Here is a 24,151-nt window from a genome sequence, read left to right as displayed (position 1 = left end):
AACAGGGTAAGAGATCTAGAAAATGGAACGTCTCCAGAACAAAAAGCTGATAGGATATGCAGCATCAAATCTAAGCAGACTCTTCAAATTTAGATATCCCTAATTCTCCAGAAGTCAATGGAACAGTTAATACTGCCAAATTCCAACAGTGACAAGGGGTGAGGTAATATATTTGAGAAAGCTTGTCTCTCTATCCAATAGAAGTTGGCCCAAAAGATATTACCTCACCCACCTTGTAACTCTAATATCCTGGGACCGATACAGCTATAACAAAATTCCAAGAATGTAACATAGTTAAGTAGAACAGATTTGAAGGCAAACCAAGAAGAGCATTAAGAAACTTACAGCAACACAATACTGTGGGCCCAATTCACCCATACCCAACCCTTTGGGTAGTCACACCAGTGCAAAGTATTACCAAACTCAGAATGATAGTGTTTTACACCCACTCTGCACTGATCCAAATGTCTACAGGGAAATGGTGACTCAACAGTCTTTCCTCAGAGAATAAGGTCACAATAGATGTCTTTAAAAAAAAAAAAATCTAAGGATATAGAAAGCATCAATCTATGCCTACAATACAAGTTGGTGTCACAATTTCTAATGTGGCACGGTTGTGATTTATAGTGAAAGGTGCTTATGGAAGCTAAGCATCAATTAGACACCACACATTAAGGCTACCATCAAGCAGGATATAGCTGAGGTAATTTATACAGCTTTAAAGAGAGTATCAAAGAAATAAAAATAGCAATCCTTTACTGCTGCATACAAATTAAGCTTAAAAAAAAACTGATCTAACAAGTCTTCCATATTGCATTCTTTTTTTAAAGTAATACAAAAGCCAATTTTGAAAATCACTACAAACATGCAGCCACAAAAAGTTAATATAAAAATACTGAAAATATGAAGATTGTAATAAGCCTACAAAAAAAGTTCCAGTTAAAAAGTTAATGGTATTCCTTCTTTAGTTCCAAAAGGATCTTCAAGAAAATAGTTACAGGGAATTATGTGATCTCCTCTAAATTTGAATTTTCTTGTTTTTATTAACTCCTGTTACAAGCTTTTAAGATGTATTTTATTAAATTCTCTCATTTAGAGTAGTAAATAAGCAGTCACCTGAAAGATCAGATTAATGTTCTGGTGAGCACTATTTAAAAAAACAAAACAACACACACACACACACACATCTATGTTTAGGTACTCATGAGACCAGAACAGTTTCATTGGAGTTCTTCTAGTCTATCGGATAAATGGCTTTTTTAGTTTAAACATGAAACATATAAAGTCAGCATAACACAACAGCCCCTCTAAATCCAAATTTAGGTATCTCAGTGTATAATCATGTTAAGTGTATCTTCACTGAAAGCTATGAAACACATGACTGCATGAAAAATGGAGCTAGTGATTTATCTGTGAAATTCCCAGGAGTGTGGTGGTTGTTGGGAGAAGCACAAAGGTCTTGAAACTGCAGACATAGGTAAATAGTGTGTTGTAATAAGTTTAGCAAGCGATAACACAAACCTCAAAAATAGACAAGTGAGTGACAAACCACATTCCATATTGAGTTATGGCATGTTCAGAACCAGAGAATAGAAGGGTATCTTTTGGATGGTGTAGGGAAGAGAATTGACCAGCTTCCCCTAACATCTGTATGAAAATAAATAAAAAAAAACTCTAGTGTCACTGCAGCAAATCTTTAAATACTAATACCTTACAATTTTGTATTAATGAACATAAATTACATTCCCCCAGGAGACCCAAATTCATATCATGCCATAAAGGGGTGGGGGGAGGATGCAAAGTATTTGTTGTTTTAGAAGGAGCCTTAATGGAGTTCAAACACATTGACTCCAGTACAACTGTTAGTTTCCCCCCATAATTACAACTTTTCCACAAAATGAGCAGTTTACAGCCATAAGCAATTTTGTACAAGACACCAAGAAATCTCCTGAAGATAGAGTTTTATACCATCTAGGGTGACCAGATGTCCCGATTGTATAGGGACAGTCCCGATATTTGGGGCTTTTTCTTATATAGGCTCCTATTACCCCCCACACCCTGTCCCGATTTTTTTACACTTGCTGTCTGGTCACCCTAATACCATCACACAGAAGGTGGCTGCTCCTTTTCCCCATCCCAGGGACTCTGACAGAAGAGAAGTGTACTCAATGCCAGGTCCTACTCCCGCCCTCAACACCTTGCAGTAGGGGCTGGGAAATTCATTGCATCTTGTTACAAGGTGAAGAAATGACATTGATCTGCTTAATAGGAAAAAAGTCTAGATAAACTGAAGTATTTTCTGAATAATGTCTCCTTCGCTTTAGGAAGGGAGCTCCTCTTCTACCTCCATCCCCCTTAACCCTGGGAGCCCCAAAGCAGCACCTAAACAGAGTACCTGGCTCCAAAACCCTTCTCTCTTGCACCCTGGTCCCAAAGCTGTATCAAAGACACAGACACCTGACCGCTTGCAAGACAAAGTGCTCAGCTTCCTCTCCCTAGGCATGCCCATCTGGAGAGCTCTGTAAGCAAGTTGTGTACACACACTGGAACTCTTCCAACAACGATTGCAGGGCAATAAGAGGAACAGTCCCCTTTCTGATCATCACACAACAGAGTCCTGAGCTGTTAGTGCTCTCTCAGCCAGAGCAGCTCACACTCCCTATATCACAGGACACTAGAGGACCAGAACGAGAGCCCAATGAAAAGCACCACCCACTCCTACATAGAATCCGTCCCAAGACTCAACAATACTAACCTCAAGATGCAAAAAGCCCCTATCCAGAGTCAGACCTTTCAAGACCTTGGACCAAACCCTAACGAGACAAGACACCGCCCACTGGGGACAGCAGATCAGAAACCGTAGTTAAGAGCCTCCGCAACTGCAGATGTGTCTGTGACCACAGGCAAGCCAGACAGCTGACTGGCGCTCAACGCGCACCACCGCACCCGCAAACGAGAGCGTGAAGCCAGTGCAAACCCAGCGCGGGAGGAGCGCCCCGGCCGGCCGGCACCACGGAACCCAACACACCTGCGAGACACACGGACTCGGATTGCGAGCCATGCATCGCCAGCCTGTCCGCCCGCGGAGGGAGCGGAGACGGAGGCGCATTAGTGGTGTTTTAACGAGAAGAAGAAAAACTGGCCACCACAGCTCCCCGCCGCTGTCCCCACTGCCGGCTGAACCCCATCCTGTGCAGCATCTGCTGGGACAGGCGCAAGCTGCTGCCAGCCCGTCGGGCCACTACAGCGCTGGGCAGGGATGGAGTTAACGCCCTCTCCGCCCCTGGGCGGCGGCAGGATGGGCGACCGGGCGCAACAGCGTCGAGGCCAGGCCAGGCCAGCGCTTCCCCACGCACCTGGCTCCCCCGCGGGGCCCGGCCCTCGGGGAGGCAGCGCAGCACCCAGCAGCCCGCCGCTTTCCCGGCCCACATACCGCGAGCCCGCCAATCCGGGCCTGCGGCGCCAGGTGGCCCCGCCAGGTGGAGAGCTGGGTGGCGCCGCGCCGGCAGAGCTGTGGGGGAAGAGAAGGGACGCCCAGCCGCCCTCTGCAGGGCACAGAGCGCAGGCTTGGCTCGGCTAGGACTGGGAGCTGCCCGCTCCCCGGTGTGCGGGGCAGACCTACCCCACCCACAGCCTGCCCAGCCCAGCCCCTTGGAGCTCTTCCCGTCTGCTTCCCCAGCAGGCACCCCCCTCCGCCAGCCCAGCAGTGTAGCATTTTTCCTCCACCTCGAGGCATGGGCCCCGGGCCTACTCCATCCCCGTGACTCGTTTCCCCTGGGGCAATACTTTCCCTTATAGTGCCAGCTGTAGCGAAAGGCTCTCCCCGCAGGCGTCTTCTCGCTTTTACCTTGCAGCGCACACTGCTCCCCGCTTATACCAGCCAGGCCAGGACTAGCGCAGCTCTTTGAACGCTATGCTACAAATTGTTCTAGCTCCAGAGCAGGTGGCTTAGGAGCAGCACGAGCAGGGCGTTCCCACAACGTTGTGGAGCAAAGGGAGAAAAGCTCTGCTAGGAAACTGTACTCTTTAGGACAGCTTGGCTGAATAGGAACACTAGTGCAGGCCACTGTTGCATTCACGCATAAAAGCAGGAAACTATAAACGTAGGTCCTGTAGCTATAGGGAAAAGAGATGGGACAAGCCTATAGCAGGGGTTGGTAACCTTTCAGAAGTGGTGTGCCAGTCTTCATTTATTCACCCTAATTTAAGGTTTCACAGGCCAGTAATACATTTTAATGTTTTTAGAGGGTCTCTTTCTATAAGTCTATAATATATAACTAAACTATTTTTATATGTAAAATAAATAAGTTTTTTTTAAATGTTTAAGAAGCTTCATTTATAATTAAATTAAAATGCAGAGGCCCCTGGACTGGTGGCCAGGACACAGGCAGTGTGAGTGCCACTGAAAATCAGCTCACATGCGGCCTTTGGCACGTGTGCCATAGATTGCCTACCCCCTGGCCTGTAGACTAAACTGACACTCTCATTTTACTAAGTGATAATCCTCATAAAGCAGGTGTTAGGCAAAAAATTAATGATTTAGAATGCCAAGACAACTAGGTTAAAAATAGGGATGGAAAACTACTTTTTTCAGTTTAACCCGTTGCAGGCTTTTGTATACGAACCCACATTTAGCTACACAAGTGTGTGACTTACCATCTAGGATAGCAGGTAGGGTAATCATCCATCCTATCAATTACTTTAAATGAAAGTCTTCTGTAACAGCAGAAATAAAGAACTAATGCAGGAAGATCAGAGAGTTTTGTGCAAATCTGGCACCAGTTTAGGGCAAGATGTTTCCTGTCCTTTACATCTTCCTTGCCAAACAAGCAGCTGTGTGGCTGTAGACAATGTGCTCAGACCCTATTTTTATACCTCCCAAATTAAGGGTCAGGTTCCAATACCCTACTCAAAATTAGTTGCACTTTACTTCATAAATTGTCCTACTCAACTCAAGGTCTCACTCATAAATAAGGATATTAGAATGCAGAATCTGGGCCAAAAGGTAGGTCTGCTTTGAAATCAGAGTCAATGCAGACCTTTACTTTAGCAATGCTATTATTCTGATTTATTCGGTTTGCTAGATCTAGACATGCAGGTGAGCATGAAGTTAATAGACAGCAGGCTAAAACCAGTGGGAAAAAATTACAATTTCTATAATGGGCATAAGAATTAGGAAGGGACTGAGCCATGCCTGTAGTCAACGTAAGTGAATGAGGCCTTGTCTCCATGAGAAAGTTGTAGGGATTGTTACTAATTTAACTACATTGATTATTGACTTAAGCCACAAACTGAAATAAGAGTCTACATGTGTCTAAATATAGTTTCTAAGCCAATTTAGTTAAAGTAGGTACAGTTGTATTGTCAAAGCTTAAGAGGCAAATACCCTTTCCAACAGTAAATATTAATATGAATGATTGAAGGGACACCAGGGACCCAGACCTAACTAAGCTTTGTGTAGCTCTAATGTGTCTCTCCCCAAAAATACTTGATCCAATAAAAGATTTCTCTCACCCACCTTGTCAGTCTAAAGGGATACTGATGAGGAAACTAACCCTAGATTGTTAAATAAATTAGATGTTACCTTTATAAATTATAAAAAGAGTATACTCTTTACATTATACCTGGCTTGGATGTGAAAATGATCTAGTCGGTTTCATTTTCTGTTTAGTGTGTGTGACAGAATGATGCAATATCTGAGTTCCAGAAACACTTCAGGGAAATATTTAAATGCCAGTCAAAACTGTTTCCATCAGAACTTAGAAAGGCTCAGAAATGTTTCTATTGACCGATTTTGTTTTTGTTTTTTTTAAATCCCTTGTTTTTAACCCAACTTTATTTAACCTGACTAGACATGATATTTCTTTAACTGGAGTCAGTACAGTCTGATCATTGAGTACATAGCAAATAAGTCAATTTGTGAGATCCTGTTTTTGAATCTGGCTGCTGATAGTATTTCACTAAGCTGTCATTCATTGACAGTCATCCAAAAATCATCCAAAACATAGACACAGTCTGGCATTGTTGAAATACAAAACGTTAATCAAAACACTGAAGTAAATGCATGCACACAAAAGCTACAAATCAACTCACTAGATCAGTTTCTCTGCTTTCTGTGCCCTTTGTTAGAAATAGTGTAGTAAACGGTTATGGAACAACTTTTTTTCCCCTTCCTCTTTTCACTGTTTATTTTAAAGTGGATATTACTGTGTATCTTGACTCTATTCCTTAGAAACAGTTTGCTTTTCATTTATTCTGAACTGGCAAGGTTTTTGTTCCATGTCACATGTTCATAAAGAATACCTACGCAAACTGTGCTATCATTGGTTTCAGAGTAGCAGCCGTGTTAGTCTGTATCTGCAAAAAGAACAGGAGTACTTGTGGCACCTTCGAGACTAACAAAAAAATATTTATTTAACAAATTTGTTAGTCTCTAAGGTGCCACACGTACTCCAGAATTAGAATGATAGCATAAAAAGAACAGAAGTTCCTTTGCCAGAAATGACTGCTGACTTTAAGTCAGTTAAAAAAAACTTGTTACACCTTTGAAATTGCCAACCAATTTAGTTGGGTTAGACAGAGTTATGTGACATAAAATAGTTCAGTAGCACTGCTCTTCTAGTTAGTCAGTAGTTTTTGGAGTTTATTATTACTGGGTAGCAAAAAACAGGGTCATGGGACTGACCTGCAGCACAGGGGCCTCATCTCAGGGAAGGCTGGTACTACAACACAATTGGTCTGGGGAGGGGCAGAAAAGACACTGGGTTGAACAGGATTGGAAACTACTTGCTCCCCCAACTGCAGGGATGAAAAAAAACGGGCTCTAACGTCTCTTTCAAGATATATATAATCAAAAATGCATAGTCTACAGAGGACTGTTGTGCCAGCTTGAGTGACCACGGTTGATGGCGTCACACTAGGCATTGTGTAGTGAAGTTCTCACATCTGGCTTAATCCTGAAAAGCCACAAATCTGCAGGGCAGCCCCATAGGAAGTGCCACATTGAATCAGGGCACATGCACCCCTTTACACATCAATGGAGAATTTGAGAACAGTGTGCTGGAGTGTGTCCCCCATCCTGGCAACATGGCTGAAGAACATACATTCAAAAGGGGTGTTGCATATCCAAGTTGACCAATCTATCAGTATCACAGTGGACCACTGGAATGGAAGAAGGTTACTCCTTCCATGGTAACTTGATCACTTTGTGGCAGATGGGCCTTCTGACACCGGTGATGACGATCTTGGGTGAGTTCTTTGACAAAAGCTATCCTGTACTCAGTGCCATTCAGTGTTAACACATTCCATGCGATGACACAGAACACGCCTGTAAGGTCTGTTTTGGACTTCCAGAAAGTTGGGGTCACCAAGGCTGCATCTTCCCTAAGTGGAGTTTGGGTTGTGCCTGTTGTATGAGTGCTCAGCATGCCACTCCTCTTCCTAATGGCAGGGGCATTAGCCCTGATGCTATTGTCATGGTCTATTATGGTGGATTGCCCCTTCATTTTACTCTGCCTCCTTGGAACTGGGAGGAGAGGGAGAGATGTAGAGGGGTCTTATTTTGGGAGACACCATCCCCTTTCCCAGGAGCTCTTCTGCCAGATGATGTTGGTTCCTGAAGGCATGAATGACCATAATGAAGATCTAGTTGTTCTTCTGCCCTATGCATTCCACGCATGCACCGTTGTGGCTTATCCACCTTCACTACTGTTGGAGAACGTGGCCCTTATCCACGGGGTCCATTGTTGGTCTTCACTTGTTACCCTAAGTGGGGGCCCTTTTGGACCAAAGGCTCACACTGGCATGGAGAACCACACTCTGAATTAGCGCAGCTTACACCACAACTACTCACTACTCAGATAGGGCAGGATCAATCTAATTTTAAGTAGACCCTTTCTCATTATGCTCAAACTATGCTTATTTGCTAGACAGCTTAGTGTTGGCATTTTGCATGTCTTTACATTTAAATTTGCCCAAAGTGAATTACGTAGAATATTTAGCTATCTATTGTAGGATGCTGTGCAGCAACACTCCTGGGAATTGTACAGTTAATTTTTTTATTTTTAAACTTATGGACATTATTCAACAAGCTTTTAGAGGGAGCACTATGACTTTAGTCTAGTCAGGATATTTTATTGTAGATTGTGTAACAGATCAAGACATATGTAAAATTGAACTTGCCTTTTAAATGTGGATTACACATTTAAGCATTCACATTTGTCTTTTGTCCACTGTGACTCACTCAAAGTCTGTGTGTGCTGGATAGATAGATACTCTAATATACACCAACAATGACTGGAGTATATTATCATAGAAGATTAGGGTTGGAAGGGACCTTAGGAGGTCATCTAGTCCAAGCCCCTGCTCAAAGCAGGACCAATCCCCAGACAAATTTTTACCCCAGTTCCCTAAATGGCCCCTTCAAGGATTGAACTCACAACCCTGGGTTTAGCAGGCCAATGCTCAAACCACTGAGCTATCCCTGCCCTCACCCATGAACCCTCTACAATATATTAAAAATATTCTTACTATTATGGGATACCGCCCCATTTTCAAGTTTTTGCCTTATTTTATACTTTGCTAGAATGAAAATCAGTACACAAGAAAAAAAATGAAAATACTTCCAGGATATGTCTCCAACCCCAGCAAGAGTGAGAAGTAATTGTTCAAAGTAAATGTGAAGGAAAAACAATGTTTATTGACAATGTTCTTAAATATGTCCCAAATGGCTGCTGCTATTGGCTGAGCTAAAATCAAAATGAGCAGCAGTGAGGAACTAAAAGACAGCAATATATTTTTAAGAGTATCCTAGAAACAGAAATTTGGGATGCAGAGGATTTAGGACATAATCCACCCCATCTCAATGAAGAATTATTCCCTATATGTTTTCTAATATTTTATGATATTGACAAAAAAAAACACCACCACAAGAACCACCAAAAAATCCCACATGTGTAAACTGAATTTTTTAGTTTATATGGATGAACACTGCTTTTTGGGCTGAATGACCAGAAGTCTCAAAATCATTATCCCATCTGTTAGTTACTTTCAATGCTTGGCACAATAGCTTTCCTGTTAACCCTCATCTTCAGTGTAAGTATGTTTTATAGATACATCACATATGGGATACAAAGGGCTTCTAAATTTCTTTGAATTTTGCAGATGTACCTATCCTACGTTCTAAGTATGTTTCACAATTATTAATTTACCCCACCCCTCAAAAAATCAAGTTACACCTTAAAAGAACAGACTTTCAAAGATCACTCCAGCCCCTTAAACAGCATATTATTCTATCCTTTCCCACACTGACTCAGTCTCCAACCCCAGCTCTTCCCCAGAAAAACCTAGAAAGACAGGGGAGTCTTGTCTTACCAATCAGGGCCCTGATTAACCAAGATGAGAAGCGAGTATTCTGGCCCTCTCGAAATACCCTATTTACCAGCTTCTTTCTGAGTAAGCCAACAAAATGGCAAATGAAATTTAATGTGGATAAATGTAAAGTAATGCACATTGCAAAAAATAACCCCAACTATACATACAATATGATGGGGGCTAATTTAGCTACAACGAATCAGGAAAAAAATCTTGGAGTCATCATGGATAGTTCTCTGAAGATGTCTATGCAGTGTGCAGAGGCGGTCAAAAAAGCAAACAGGATGTTAAGAATCAATAAAAAGGGGATAGAGAATAAGACGGAGAATATATTATTGCCCTTATATAAATCGATGGTACTCCCACATCTTGAATACTACGTACAGATGTGGTCTCCTCATCTCAAAAAAAGATATACTGGCACTAGAAAAGGTTCAGAGAAAGGCAACTAAAATGATTAGGGGTTTGGAAAGGGTCCCATATGAGGAGAGATTAAAGAGGCTAGGACTTTTCAGCTTGGAAAAGAGGAGACTAAGGGGGGAATAGGATAGAGGTATATAAAATTATGAATGATGTGGAGAAAGTAGATAAGGAAAAGTTATTTACTTATTCCCATAATACAAGAACTAGGGGCCATCAAATGAAATTAATAGGCAGCACGTTTAAAACAAATAAAAGGAAGTTCTTCTTCACACAGCACACAGTCAATTTGTGGAACTCCTTACCTGAGGAGGTTGTGAAGGCTAGGACTATAACAGCGTTTAAAAGAGAACTGGATAAATTCATGGAGGTTAAGTCCATTAATGGCTATTAGCAACAATGGGTAAGGAATGGTGTCCCTAGCCTCTGTTTGTCAGAGGGTGGAGATGGATGGCAGGAGAAAGATCACTTGATCATTACATGTTAGGTTCACTCCCTCTGGGGCATCTGGCATTGGCCACTGTTGGTAGACAGGATACTGGGCTAGATGGACCTTTGGTCTGACCCAGTACGGCCGTTCTTATGTTCTTATTTAGGGCTGACATCTTAAAAACTTTACTTGGAAAGCAGCTGGTAGCCATTATAGTTTATTCAGCATTGTGCTAGATCATCTTGGTAACAGGACTAAACAAACAAGGTTGTGCATCCCATGCTAGCTGCAATTTCTGACTTGTTTGAAAGCACATTCCCAGGTAGAGTATAAATGTTGCGTAATCTATCCTCCTGGTGACAAAGGCATGGGTGAAGTCTGCATCTGAAGAGAAAGAGCATAACCCTTTTCTCAAATCACAGATAAAAACCCCCACCACTTGGCAACCACTGATACATGGACATCTAAGAACAAGTGGGGAATCCAACAAACCCCCAGATAGTACAGGAACAAACAAACCCCACAAACTAATGGTGCAAATAGGTCACCAACATTTCTTCTTGAGTGCCTCCTATAAGTCCCCATAGTCTTGTCTGGGTTGGGCTTCAACTGGCTATCCCAAATCTGTGCCCAGTCTATGCATAAGCCACTCCAAATATTAGTAGGATCAGAAAAGATGGAAAACACAAAAGCTCTGTGTTTCACATGCTGAAGGTATCCCAAACTGTGTATGTACACAGTGAAGCAGTTAGAACTCTGCTTGAGAGAAATCTCAAAGTAGATCAATTGCCCAATATTACTCCCTTTGGGAACTCCCCCAAAATAATAGATCAGGGCACGCAGAATAATATTGTTAAGGTGTTAGGACCAGGACGTGGGTGTCTGGCCTAGTGGTCGGAGTGGGAGTTGGGAGCCAGGGAACAGGCCAGGTCTGGATACCCAGAGGTCAGAAGGCAGACAGAGTCAAGAGGCAGACAGAAGCAGGTTACCATGATGTCAGAGTCAGGCAGCAGGAATAGGCAGCACAGAGAGTAGAGTCCTAAGCAGGGGAAAACCCAGTTGCATTGACTACTTCCTGTTCCTCTGCTTGGTTTAAATAAAAGCTGGGAATCAATCAGGATTCCCATAGTTTTGCCAATCAGATCCCAGGACTGGAGTTTCTAGTTCTGGCACTTGGTGGTGGGTCAGAAGAGACTGGCTCTGAAGAGCCCTGTGGACCATGGCCCAAGACCCATGGCCCTCACATAGGGTCTTCAAGTACAGCAATATCGTCCTATGGAGTTGCAAGTCAGAAGCTGTTGATGGGTATAAAAGAATTTACATAAACACCTGTTCTCCATCCATTTTCCACAGGAGGCACACCTCCACCACCACTAGTGCAGTTTCTGTACCAGACAGATCTATGCTTAAGTTCACTGAAATCAAAGAGCCTTGAGGACTTTGTTTGGAAACGGCCATCTCAAAATGCCACACTAAAAGAAGTAGCTTCAAGCCATTTGGAGAGACTGTCTCAGTCAATAAGTTGTTTGAGCCATGGTCTATAACCACTGTTTCTTCAGAACAAGTTAACTTGACATTCCTCAGGAAGGCACCAGTTATGCCCCCCAAAACTTCCCTGCTGGTTTTCACTAGCTAGAAAGAACACAGATTAACCCATGAATTGTAGCCCTTATATCCCTCCCTCCCTCCCCCCCCAGCACCTCGGTAAGTACCACATACTGCAATCAAAGCACAGAAGCTCTGTTTTCATCCCCCTAAGAGGGATAGAACTCAGTGTGAATGAAAATGGTATCACTTCACATAATTTAAAAATTCATCAATACAAGAATGGCTCTGTCACCAGATACAAACATTCTAGATTCCATCAGCCACTTGGAATCGTCTCACTGATTGGGACTTCATCGGTGCTCTGACTCAAGCGAACAAAGGTTTTGTTCCCTCGCTTCCAAGAGCGGACAATCAGAACAGGTTGTTTGCCCTTACAGGAAAAGGGCAAGTGGAGAAAGTAATGGTCAGTCCATGACAAAGACAATTTTCCCCCATTACCTCCAGTCTCATCCAAAACAAGGTCCAAAATGTAACCAGCTACATAAAAGTCACCTGTCAGTCCCATGGATGTCATGATGGTCACAAGATCTTGAGCAAGCCCACAGGAGGGGTCATACATATAGGAATGAAGACCTCCAAAATTAATCTAGACTGTCCCAATACCACTGCTCGATGATCTTAAGCAGCTACTCTAAAAGTGCAATGAAATGGTCTGTACTCTTTTTTCACATTCCCACACTCACCTATAAAACCAATATGGTAGCAAATCTGATTTTGGCTGGAGCATTGAGTCAATATTGGGCCAGCAGTTTCATCCAGAGAGGTCTGTGTCAAACATGGCAAGTCGAGGGTCCCATTCTAAACCAAATAATAGATGGTAGATACTTTACTAGCCTCTGACCTTGTATTTAACAACGTGAATCAAAGAGCAGAGTCATCATTTGCCAACATCCCAAACTCCTGAGATGAGTTCCTAGAAATGGCCTCTGGACTGCATATAAAAATGCTGCACTCTTTGCTTATGTCTCCTCTCTAGTCATCCTCCTTTCCTCCCCTCCATTCTCATATCCACCACAGAGGCCAGGGAGCCCAGTCCCCCAAAACCCTTTCCTTGAATCACCACATTCCTCAGCTCAGAGCAGCAATGTTCCACATTTATCTAAAAATGTCCATTTAAGTGTCACAAATGGCACAAATGGATACGCTAACAGTGGTGCTCAAACTTTTATACTGGTGACCCCTTTCACATAACAAGCCTGAGTGCGACCCCCCCTCCCCTTATATATTAAAAACAAACACTCTTTTATATATTTAACACCATTATAAATGCTGGATGCAAAGCGGGGTTTGGGGTGGAAGCTAACAGCTTGCAACCCCCCACCATGTGAGAACCTCACAACCTCCTGAGGGGTCCCAACCCCCAGTGTGAGAACCCCTGCCTTAACAGGAAGGTTCAGGACAGGCTGCCCACCGACCCATCCACACTTGATCCAAGCCACCTTGCATGACAACCAAGACAACACCACTCTGACCACTCCAATATACCCTGTATAACCCCATGGCTCACTCTCTCCTTTCGCTCCAGTCTCTTGGAGATCTTTAATCCTCTCCTTCCCAATAATAGGTAAATTTACTCCTTGTCAGCCAATCCCACCCTAATCAATCCTCCAGAACCCTCACTCACCACCTGAAAATAGAGGCGCTGGCTGGGATCTCAGTCTTCCTCTTACTAATACCACCTCCACACACCAAACCCTATTTCTCCCCACAGAACTTCCATATCGTGAAAAGGAGGGAGCATTATATTCCAAACCATTCTCTTACAAGGTCCAGTGATTGTACTTCATACAATACTTCTTTCCACCTGGCTTTTCACAGAGACAACTTTTCCCAATGGGTACAGGCAATGATCTTTTCAGGAAAAAGAGATGATAAAATCTGCAACCATCTGTTTATATATCGGTGCATACTGAGAGACAGGCTCATTGAAAGCAATGGCCTAGGCATGGGAAAACCCTAGAAAAAAAACGTATTCCTTCCTTACAAAAGTAAAATGTAAGATTGTGATTACATGCACAAAATATAGCAGACATACCTTATTTGCTTAATATTGGACTAGAGAAAGCTAAGACAGTTTCCTAAAAGGTTACAGTTCTTACAAATGGCCTAACAGCCAGTTTACTATTTTATTCAAATTAACATTTGAAAAATAAACTAGACAGAGAAGAAAATTTTCTATCAAAAGCATTAACTAGGTCTTGATTTTCATACATTAAAAAGTTAAACAAGAACAATAGCTTATGTGGCTTCCATTTCTCGTTATGTAATTGTTCTAGTTCCTTGATTTTGCATTATTTATGCATAACCTCGGTACATTTTTGTACACTTATTTAGGGAAGCTGTTATAGCTTTTTCATACCTCACATGTTATAACTGAGGAACTTTCCAGTAGTTTGATATGGATGTGAGTTTTTGGCACTAATTGCACATAAGTATGATGTGACTGCAAGACAAAAATATCCCAGATTGTCAGAGATATTGGTTAGTCATATTTTGCATTTAAACATATGTACCTTAATGTATTTTCTGACTTAAACACCTGTTTTATTGCAATAATCAAACATTTTTATGATACTGTTTAAGTGTAATTGTCAGTGGGTTGTTTTTTTTTTTTTTAAACACACACACAGTTTATAGTGTGTGTGAGAGAGAGAGACAGATCAGCAGTCTAGTTTCCATGAATAAAAAAAAAAAAAAAAAGTGTTAAGATTAGGTTCTGATATGACCTGTTAAAACAAGGTGTTTACAGTGGATGTTGACACAAGATAACAGAAGCAGTGTTTCACAAAGCTCATTGCTGGTCAATAGCCAGTCTTTCAGTGCATCCTCCTATTTTCATCATCATTGCAATGATACAGAGGCACTTGGTTATATATGGGCATTGGAAACAATGATCCCAGTTCTTCCCTGCCGTGCACCTGACATATTCATTTACACCCAGGTAATCTGAAGGTCAAAGTTGTTTATGGTGACCATACATCCCGTTTTGTGCAGGGCAGTCCCTTTTTTAAGCTCTGTCCCAGCCCTCCCAACTTTTCTGACAAAAAAACGAGCATTTGTCCTGTTTGCTCTTTGGCAAGAACAAACCAACAAATGCCCAATTTACCAAAAAAAGTCAGGTCCGCCCCCTTGGGGGGGGCACAGAGGAAAATTGGGGGGGTGGCAATGCGAGGTGCCAGGCAGTGAGGGGGGGGGGGGAAGGGTAAGCCTCAGTCCCCGGCTCCACTGGGCTCAGCCTCGGCCATTGTGGAGTTGGGGAGGGTCAGCCCCAGCTCTGGGTGGCATGGAGCTCGGGGGGGTGGGGGGGTGGGTGTGTGCGCGCGCCAGCCCCAGCGGGGTTGGCAGCTCTGCTGAGTCCTGAGGGCGGGGGAGGGGAGGGCCGTGGCTGGGGCGAGTCCTGGCGCTGTCCCATTTTTGCTTTAGGAATTATGGTCACCCTACCATTGTTGGTAGCATATTATACCTTCTTTGCTCAAGTATAAAGTACTACACAGGGTTCCAGGCAGAAGATAAATCAGGCCCAATACATTTTATAAGTGTTAAAACACCTTTTATAGGCTCTACATAGATGGGCAAGTGGTATGTATACACATCGCAAAACAAAATCAGATTTTATGTTCGCTATAAAGAAAAATGCTTGAATAAGCTATACAAAAACATTTTTTACAATACACGGAGCCTGATTCACTACACAGGTACAAGGCAGTGCTAATTTACATCTAGACAACATGGGCATAAAAAGCCACTACTGATGCAAGTGAGTTGATATCTTAGTGGAGCTGTGGCCCCTCATTTATACTAGGTCAGTAAACACACACTGTAGTAATTAATTATTACCATGAAATTTGAAGCTGAAAGCCATTATAAACAGAAATGTGCAGCTATGCCAATGTATTACCTTGACTTTGGAATATGATCTACAATTCATTCTCTTAACTGAAAGATTCTCTCTTCTTGGTATTCAGTTTATAAACACACTTTAACTCAGTATGAAGACGATCTGAACACAGCTAGGTCTTCTCAGGTTGAACATATATATGTATGAAAGAGCTTGTTCAATTAGACTTTGCTGTTAAAGTAAATATTCTGAACAGAAGTTTGAAGTGTTATGAACTTTGCTCCTGAGATCTCAGCTGTATTGTCATTTTAACAAAACTGACAATCTGGACTGGATAAACACACACCTTTTCATGTTGCTGTTTTATGTTATGCAAGGAAAGCCCACCCAGAAGGACTACCAGGCCTCAGTGCAGAGGAAATGTGTGGTTCTCCCTTCCCTTAGAAGAAAAAAAACCAACCACCCACTGTGTATATTTTTTAAGTAAATTAACAGATCTTATTGTGCATCATTTGCATAGATACTGTACCTATCAACAAACTTGTGGTGCACTGGTATCTATAGTACACTCACTACAGGGTGAGAGATCTGGATTTGCTTATCAGTCCAGGTTTCTCCTTCCCTGGGCTACTAGGGTCTTGGAGTGTTGTAGCAGCGTGCTTAGCCTCTGGAAAGAAGGAATTGTTTTGTGGCCACCAGCTAAAGCACAGCTCTACCAAAAAAAGGAATTGTGGAGTCCCAAGTGTATCAATGATCTTAATATCAAATTCGCTCCATTACAAAAGCTCCACCCCCGCCCCAAGCTATCACATCTGCAAATTCAGCCTGGAATCTGAGATAGTCACATTGTATTCTGGTATCACCAGCACAAAACACATGTGTAATCGTAACTCCATTAGCAATTTAGCTGACCTGTCCAAGAGAATCCAGCTCGTTCCCCTATAGCTTAGCAGACTCCATGCACCTAATGGGAGTAAACAGTAATGATGAAAAAAAAATATCCACCACTAAAGCAAGCAACTATATGTCTGATGACATAGGGTGGCGGGGAGCTTATCTTTTGAGTAAGAAGGCACCATTTTTAGGTTTTATACTGTAAGCACTTTACCGACCATAATTATATAATCTAATGATCAGTGCATATTATCCTCTGTGTCCAGTCCATGCAGGATGTAAGTGTACTACCTCTCAGCGTCAAAGCCTGGCTTTTTAACTCAAGTTGTAGAGCCTCATGCATTTAGCTCTGGAAGGTCCTGGGGCAATAACTGGTGCTGGCCGACATGGTGACCATCATAATTACATTTTAAGGAATTTCAGAGACAGGCTTATAAAGGATATCCCCATACAGTCCTCCTAAACCAAAAAAGAGACAGATATGATACAGGACCTTTGAGACCAGGAGGGGATAAGTGAAAGAAATGAGGTGATCTGATATGGAGATGACAGGCAGTCCCCAATGTATTAAGAGCATATACGAAGATTAAAATTCAGCCTTATCAAAGGTCCTTGGTGATCATATAAACAAGAAAATTGACCTTGGTTTTAACATATTGCTATTTTCCTTTTGTTACATAGCTATATTTTTATTTCTTAATATAAAAAATTAGAATGTTTCCACTGACATTAATTATTGCTCATACCCTATGTATTCCATAGTCTACAAAGTGATAACTTAATAGTTAAACACCACTACTAATTCAATAGCTAAAATTGTTGTTGTTCAATGCTTTATTATGGAATTTTCAGCAAGTGGGACACAAAGAAACACAGTACATGTGTTTTAATGGCCCTTGTTTTGACAGACATGTTTGTGTTTTGTAATTGACATGCAATTCCAGGAAGCAAAGTAGTGCTCCTATACTTTTTGTTGTTGTTGTTCGAGGGATAGGAATATATTGCAGGTTGCTCCAGTCAACACCACTTGTCCTGTTTCCAAATATTGTATCACAAAACTTCTCTCTCATCTACTTTTAGTTTTGATGTAAATGCATACAAATAATTTTAAAGAGAGACTTAAGATGAATGGATTTTTTTTTTTAGCAAACTCATTTAACGTTATTATACCTTCCTACAGTCAGTATTCAAGTCAATTTGTCAAATCCCTGAAAAAAACAACAAGGAGTCTTGTGGCATCTTAAAGACTAACAGGTTTATTTGGGCATAAGCTTTTTACCCACGAAAGCTTATGCCCAAATAAATCTGTTAGTCTTTAAGGTGCCACCAGACTCCTTGTTGTTTTTGTAGATACAGACTAACACAGCTACCCCCTGATACTTGTCAAATCCCTGGTTCATCTCAAGATCTTGCTGCATGCAAATCAGACAAGCTAGTCAGTTTTCCTTCAATAAGTAGTGAGAACAAGAATTTTTCTTTATTTCAGCTAGAATTTTCTTCAACAAATAGATTAAGATTAAAAGCAACTTTTTGTATGTGATAGAGAAATTGTTCTTGTGGGTTCTCCCCCAGACACACACACACAAACAACATTTCAGTGCTTCATAACTTCAAAGCAATCTTAGTTGGTGTCAAATTGATCACTGACTTCTCAAAATTTATAATACAAACATTCTAAGAGTTATGAAAATATTTAAACATTTTTGTTCAAAAAGCAAAATAGTATGTCTGATTTACATTAATTTTGCATATTGTATTTTAGATCTTATGAACTGAAAAACTGAACTAGCCATTGTTTGCATTTTATTAATATATCCTTATTGGATTAATTGGACAATATAGGAGCTCTCCAGTGACCTGTGGAATGTCCAGAGAAATACAGGTCATTAACCAAAGACTGTGTAACCTACTGGAAAAGTATATCTGCTTCACATTTAAAATGCTGGGGGTTCAAATCATATTAAAGTAGCACTATTCAAGTGTCTATTTTTTCCTCCGTCAATGGGTTTAATTACCACCAGATTTCTAAAGCTACTAACTGGCAATCCAAGACATTTCATGCATATATATAAAAAAAAAAAAAAAAAAAACACAACACAAAAACCACACACACACACACAATACTACAAGATCCCTATTAAATAGCCATGTCAGAACAAAGTTAGTTTTGTTTAATTTCCCTAGGCCTACATTAGACTACTTTTTCTTAAAATTTCCCACTATTGCATGTCTACACAACATAGTGATCATAATGTAGGGTGTCTCTTTGAACACTAGTGTTCCCATCTTTGCTAACTCCCATAGGAAAGTTGGGGTGGGGTGTCAAATTGGACACAGCCAAAGGATTCATAATCCAACAGCTGGAGTTCAGAATTAGGATGGGATGAGCATGACCAAGTTAACTCACAACCATTATAAATTTCCTCTCCTTCTCAGAAGTGTCCTGTCCACCCACACCCACACCCACCCCCAGGTTTGGCCTACACCTAAAATTAAGGTTGACCTAGCTACATCACTCAGGGCTGTGAAAAATTCACCCCAAGAGATGTAGTTAAGCCAACATAAGCCCCAGATAGAAGAATTCTTCCATCGACCTAGTGTCTGTCAATTTAGCTACCATCTCTACGCGAGCAGCGGAATCAAACCCCTTTCCATCACTGTAGTAAAGTGTCTACACTACAGCAGCATAGCTGTAGCACTTGTAGTGTAGACATACCCTCAGCTCATTCCCTCCTTCTGAATCCTCCCACAATACCTTTCTCTCCCCCCCACCACCACTTTTCCAAACAACCAATTTTTGTGTATTAACGCCAACTTGAGAAGTACCCAGCTTCCTCCAGGTTAAGATAGATGCTATGCATAGCACCTCTTTTAATCTGGGCTGGTTTACAGGCATCTTTGAAATTTAAAAAAAAAAATAAATAATTAGGGTCAGAAAGTACAAACTTCCTTTCGGCTCATACAAGAATGGTTCCTTTAATTTTGGGACAAACTAACGCTTAAGTACTGAGAAATAAAGAGGTGCTCGGAATGATGCATAATGTTCACATATAGAAAGACAGTGTGATGATTTGGGGGTCTTGTCTGTAACACTTCTGAACTGTGGATGATTTTATTAAATTGATTCATGAAATTACTGTGTCATGAAAAACTGATATGGATCCATCAAAAGTTAGCAGGGTTGCGATACATCTATACCGGGTCAAAGACAATCGTGAGTGATCAACACTCAACAATAAGCGTATACCTTCCACCAACAGAATTTGGTCCAATAAAAGATATTTCCTAAACTATCTTGTCTCTCTTATTCAAGATAAACACACTTTGGGACAATAGGTTTGCTCTGGTTGGGAGGACATTTCCTCCACTTGTCTGAAAGGAGGATTTGAGAGTAAGGGAAAATTACCAGGAAAACAAAAGAAGCAGATGACCCCAGCAGAAATCTACAAAGGGAACCTGGAAGGGGGAAACTGAAGGGAGAGCCAATTTGTAAGATGAGGCAGGCTGCTGCAGGGGCAGGATAGGCAAGGGGGCAGAGGACCCTGCCTGCTGGAACACAGGTGGTCCCTAAGGTCTCCCAAGGGAAGGGTGAGTGAGTGAGGGACATGGTGTTTAGCATATTTTATTGTTTTGTATGATCTGTATTGTGCTGTACATGATTAAGGATAAAAGAGCATAAAGGGGGAAAGAAGGGGGGGAATGGGGGCAGGGCCTGGGGCAGAGCTAGAGGTCGAGCACCTCCCAACACATTGGAAAGTCAGCACCTGTGCACTGCCCCAATCTTGAGGTCCCTAGACACACTCTCAGGACACAGACCACCTATCTGGGACCTTTCTCTGAGTGTTGGAACACACCATCCAGCTGCTTAGTCCCTCTGGGTGAAGCACTGACCCCTCAGGCTCTTCAGTATTTAAACACACCCCTCTCCCAGAACTCCACCCCAAAGCTGTGAAGCTTCTGGCTTACAGTTTAATTCTTTCAGGGGCATGCAATGGTTGTGAAGCAGTCAGACTGTACAAAGTGTATGCATGCTAATATCTTTATTCCACATCTACAGTATGAGCTAGGCCTGTGATTCTTTAGCTTGCATACACATACTTGAGCTAGCACAAGTATAAAACAGCAGTGTAGCCGCGGTAGCACGCAAACCTGCCTGAAACCAGTGGGTATGTACTCAGCCTAGCTAAGCTGTGCCTGCACTGCCACTACCCGCACTACTGTGGCTATCCTGCTATTTATACTTGTTCTTGCATGAGTACATGTACACGAGCAAGGTAATCACACCCCTAGCTTGCAGTGTAGACGTAGGCTTAGAGACTGCCTATGCATGGCTGGTTAACAGTGAATGTGCATCTATTTACATATTAAACATTTTATCAGCCTAGTACAACTTATTTGAAAATACATTTTAAGTTAAACCCACAGTAAGTCTTGTTTCATTAGGAGACATGTTAATCCGTGTAAATGTAAATGAATGATTTCTCATTATGTTTTGCTTTCCAGACTACCTCAAAGAGGCATTTTGACAGAAAGTAAGAAAAACTGGCAGAATTCTGCTCACTGCTCTTAAGCATATTGTTTTGTGCTGGACACTTCCTTGATCAGTTGAATGGATTATGCCCTTGTGGCAGGGAGAGTCTTGATCAGAGAGGTCATTGCCATCTCTGATGATCTTAAACAAGTCAGACTAGGGTGACCAGACAGCAAGTGTGAAAAATCGGGACAGGGGATGGGGGGGTAACAGGAGCTTATATAAGAAAAAGACCCCAAAATCGGGACTGTCCCAATAAAATCGGGACATCTGGTCACCCTAAGTCAGACGAACATGAACTACCTGCAACCTTAAATAAACATTTTTCTCATCTACACACACACACACACACACACACACACTCTCTCTCTCTCTCTCACCCCAAACAATAAGATCAAATAAAATTATACACAGTAGGAAGTCAAGAGACATGGACTTCTGCTACACTTTTATTGTTACCTCATCCTCCCAACTCACCCCCCATCCAGTTTGTTTTATCTACATGCTGCATCCTGCCTTTCAAGTAGACAGAAAAGCTCCATGGGGCAGGGACAATCTTCTTTGTTATTTTTGTCTAATGTAGCTAGTGCACCCCTTGACTGGGTTTCTAGATTCTACCCCATAGACATAACATGGACATTATGGCACTACTTCAATATTTTTTTGTCATTTGTTTTAAATGGGGAATTGTCTTAAAACATTTTATGACTAACTATTTAGAAAGATCTTCAAAGTGGAAGTTTTTGGTGGAAGAAATGTTGGAAGTTTACCATTTAATTATGAATAGATTAATAGATTCTAGGACTGGAAGGGACCTCAAGAGGTCATCGAGTCCAGGCCCCTGCCCGCATGGCAGGACCAAATACTGTTTTTTCCCCAATTCCAGTTTGTTGGATTCAAGTCAGGACAACCAGCCCCCTTTTAGGAAGGTGGCATTTGTAACAGCTTTAATTCAAAAGGGAATGTAGCAAGCACTGACTTCCCAATCAGAGAGAATTAAAAAAAATTCCTCATATTATATGCTTGAATTATTCTGGATTCCAACAAGTTTCAGTGTCATCACCTTCATTCAGGCTGAACTTACAAGAGGTTAGTTTGCTTTTGGTATTGGAATGCAGCACAGTGTTCTCTTTTGAACAGGAGCCGTGTGAAGTACTTAAGTTAATTGCTAAGGTCACCTAAATCACAGAACAGTTTATTCTAATAAGGTGCTTTTGTAAATCTTTTGCCATTTTATACAGTCACAAGTATTGGAGATAGGTCTGAACCAAAACCCCAGAGCTCAGTACACCTTGGCTTTAGAAAAATCTGGAGGCTGAATCCAAACGTTGTAACTCATGTTCCTCTATGGTTGTTAGAGATTACATCAACTTGTAGTAAGATGTATTACAATTACTGCTGAGAATATGCCTAAAGTAGGTGTCTACACATTTTTTTGGATGACTCTCCTACTAGGGCAGATCCACCAGTACTAACAACAGTGGGAGTGCAAGTGCTGACAAGCTGCCTAAGTTGGCATATCGGGCCTAGCACAGCATTTTGAGGAATGATTTATTATAATTTGCCTGGTGCCAAGAAACATGCTCAGTGCCTCACAAAGATGTGGGCCCTGCTGTGAAGAGTTTATGATCCAAAAATTAGACAAAAAGACAAGTAGTATATTAAAGAGATAGGACAAGGGGAACCCACGGAGAAGCTTTATTTGGACATACACCCCTGAAAGGTGTAGAAGGTTTTTTTTAATTAAATGTTTATAGGTAGAGTTACAGTTGATGGCAATTTTATTTTCCATTTAGAATGAAGATGGTGGTGGCAGACAAAAAGTAGGCAAGAGAGAACAGAGGTGGTGGCGTGGTAGGAAAGTGGTATGTGGACTAGCAACTAAAACCAACCTCTGAAACGTATTGTGCACTAGACATTGATCGTATTAGTCCACATATTGATATTTCCAGTTAGTTTACACAAAAGGATGCCATTACTTGGGCCTATTAGATAATGTATAGGTTTTTAAAGAAGTCACCTACAACGTTATGGGGAGAAACACACATATACTGACAAGCTAGCAGTGTTTCTCCCAGTAATGCTGGAGTTGACCCAGCCTGCTCTAGGTCCTCCCTCCCTTCCCACGTGAATCTCACTACTGTACTAGGCCCAGAACTGATCTGGAAGATCAGTTTAAAGAGGTCCTTAATATATGCTTCCACAACAAAACCATCATACAACAGCTACATTTGTTTTAAATAAAGTTGTTTTAAAACAGTTACATATTTTGTTTAATCTTTCTGACTTTTTAACGTTCCAGATTAACACAGCAAAAAACAAAACAAAACAAAACACCACAACAACAAAAAGACTCCTCACCCTACAAACATTACCCCTATTCTGACACATACCAACAATTCAGATAAGGCAGTTCCTAACTTCAGCTCTACTTATGTAGTGTAGCTCCTGGGGTCTCCTGTCTGGAGGCCTCAGACTGTAATACATAATATGAGCTGAAATATCTAAATGGCTATAGCCAAGAACAAAGGGTGCACTTGAATTTAAGGATAGCGATTGTATCTGGCTTTTATAGTTTATATTCAGCCAGTAGTTGTGTGTGTAAAGTTTTACATGTAACCTAGCATTCAAATAGTGGTCGCATAGAGAGTGAGTTTTAGTTGATTTAGGAACAGAGAGTCCTGTGGCACCTTTAAGACTAACAGATGTATTGGAGCATAACCTTTCATGGGTGAATACCCACTTCGTCGGATGCATGAGTTGATTTAGGGGATCTCATGTTCACCCCTTTTTTGTCTAGTCTCAGATTTTAGTCAGAAATAAAAGTTATTGTGGGGCTTTTAAATTACCACAGATATACAATAGATACTCACACACTATGTGAAACAGAACATTCAGAAACACATCTAAGACATTGCTTACCCCCTCCATACAGCGCCTTAGACACCCCAAAGTAACACTGAATATAAGCTCATACTCTGAATATTGTAGTTATGGTTTTAGCTGACAAAGTGTTTACTTGTCTTCTGTGCTTAATCACAACTTACATGTCCCTAAC

General features: G+C 41.5%; 1 protein-coding gene across 35 annotated transcripts in view; it reads right to left on the bottom strand.

Annotated features, from left to right (window-relative positions):
* Positions 1 to 24,151, bottom strand: part of SGK3 (serum/glucocorticoid regulated kinase family member 3) — an 84,199-nt gene that overhangs the window by 45,626 nt on the left and 14,422 nt on the right. For 2 of the 35 annotated variants that reach the window (XM_065585682.1, XM_065585690.1), the window contains exons 1-2: positions 3,029 to 3,376; positions 1,522 to 1,647 (exon numbers count right to left, since the gene is read on the bottom strand). The exons of 13 other annotated variants lie outside the window; for them this stretch is intronic. The gene's annotated coding sequence lies outside the window, so the exon portion shown is untranslated. 20 more of the 35 variants (XM_065585683.1, XM_065585672.1, XM_065585678.1 and 17 more) reach the window with 18 other exon arrangements.

The sequence above is a fragment of the Chrysemys picta genome, chromosome 2 (assembly GCF_011386835.1).
Source record: "Chrysemys picta bellii isolate R12L10 chromosome 2, ASM1138683v2, whole genome shotgun sequence".
NCBI lineage: Eukaryota > Metazoa > Chordata > Testudines > Emydidae > Chrysemys > Chrysemys picta.
Note: the sequence above shows the minus strand (reverse complement) of the source record. Positions and strands in the feature narration are given on the sequence as shown.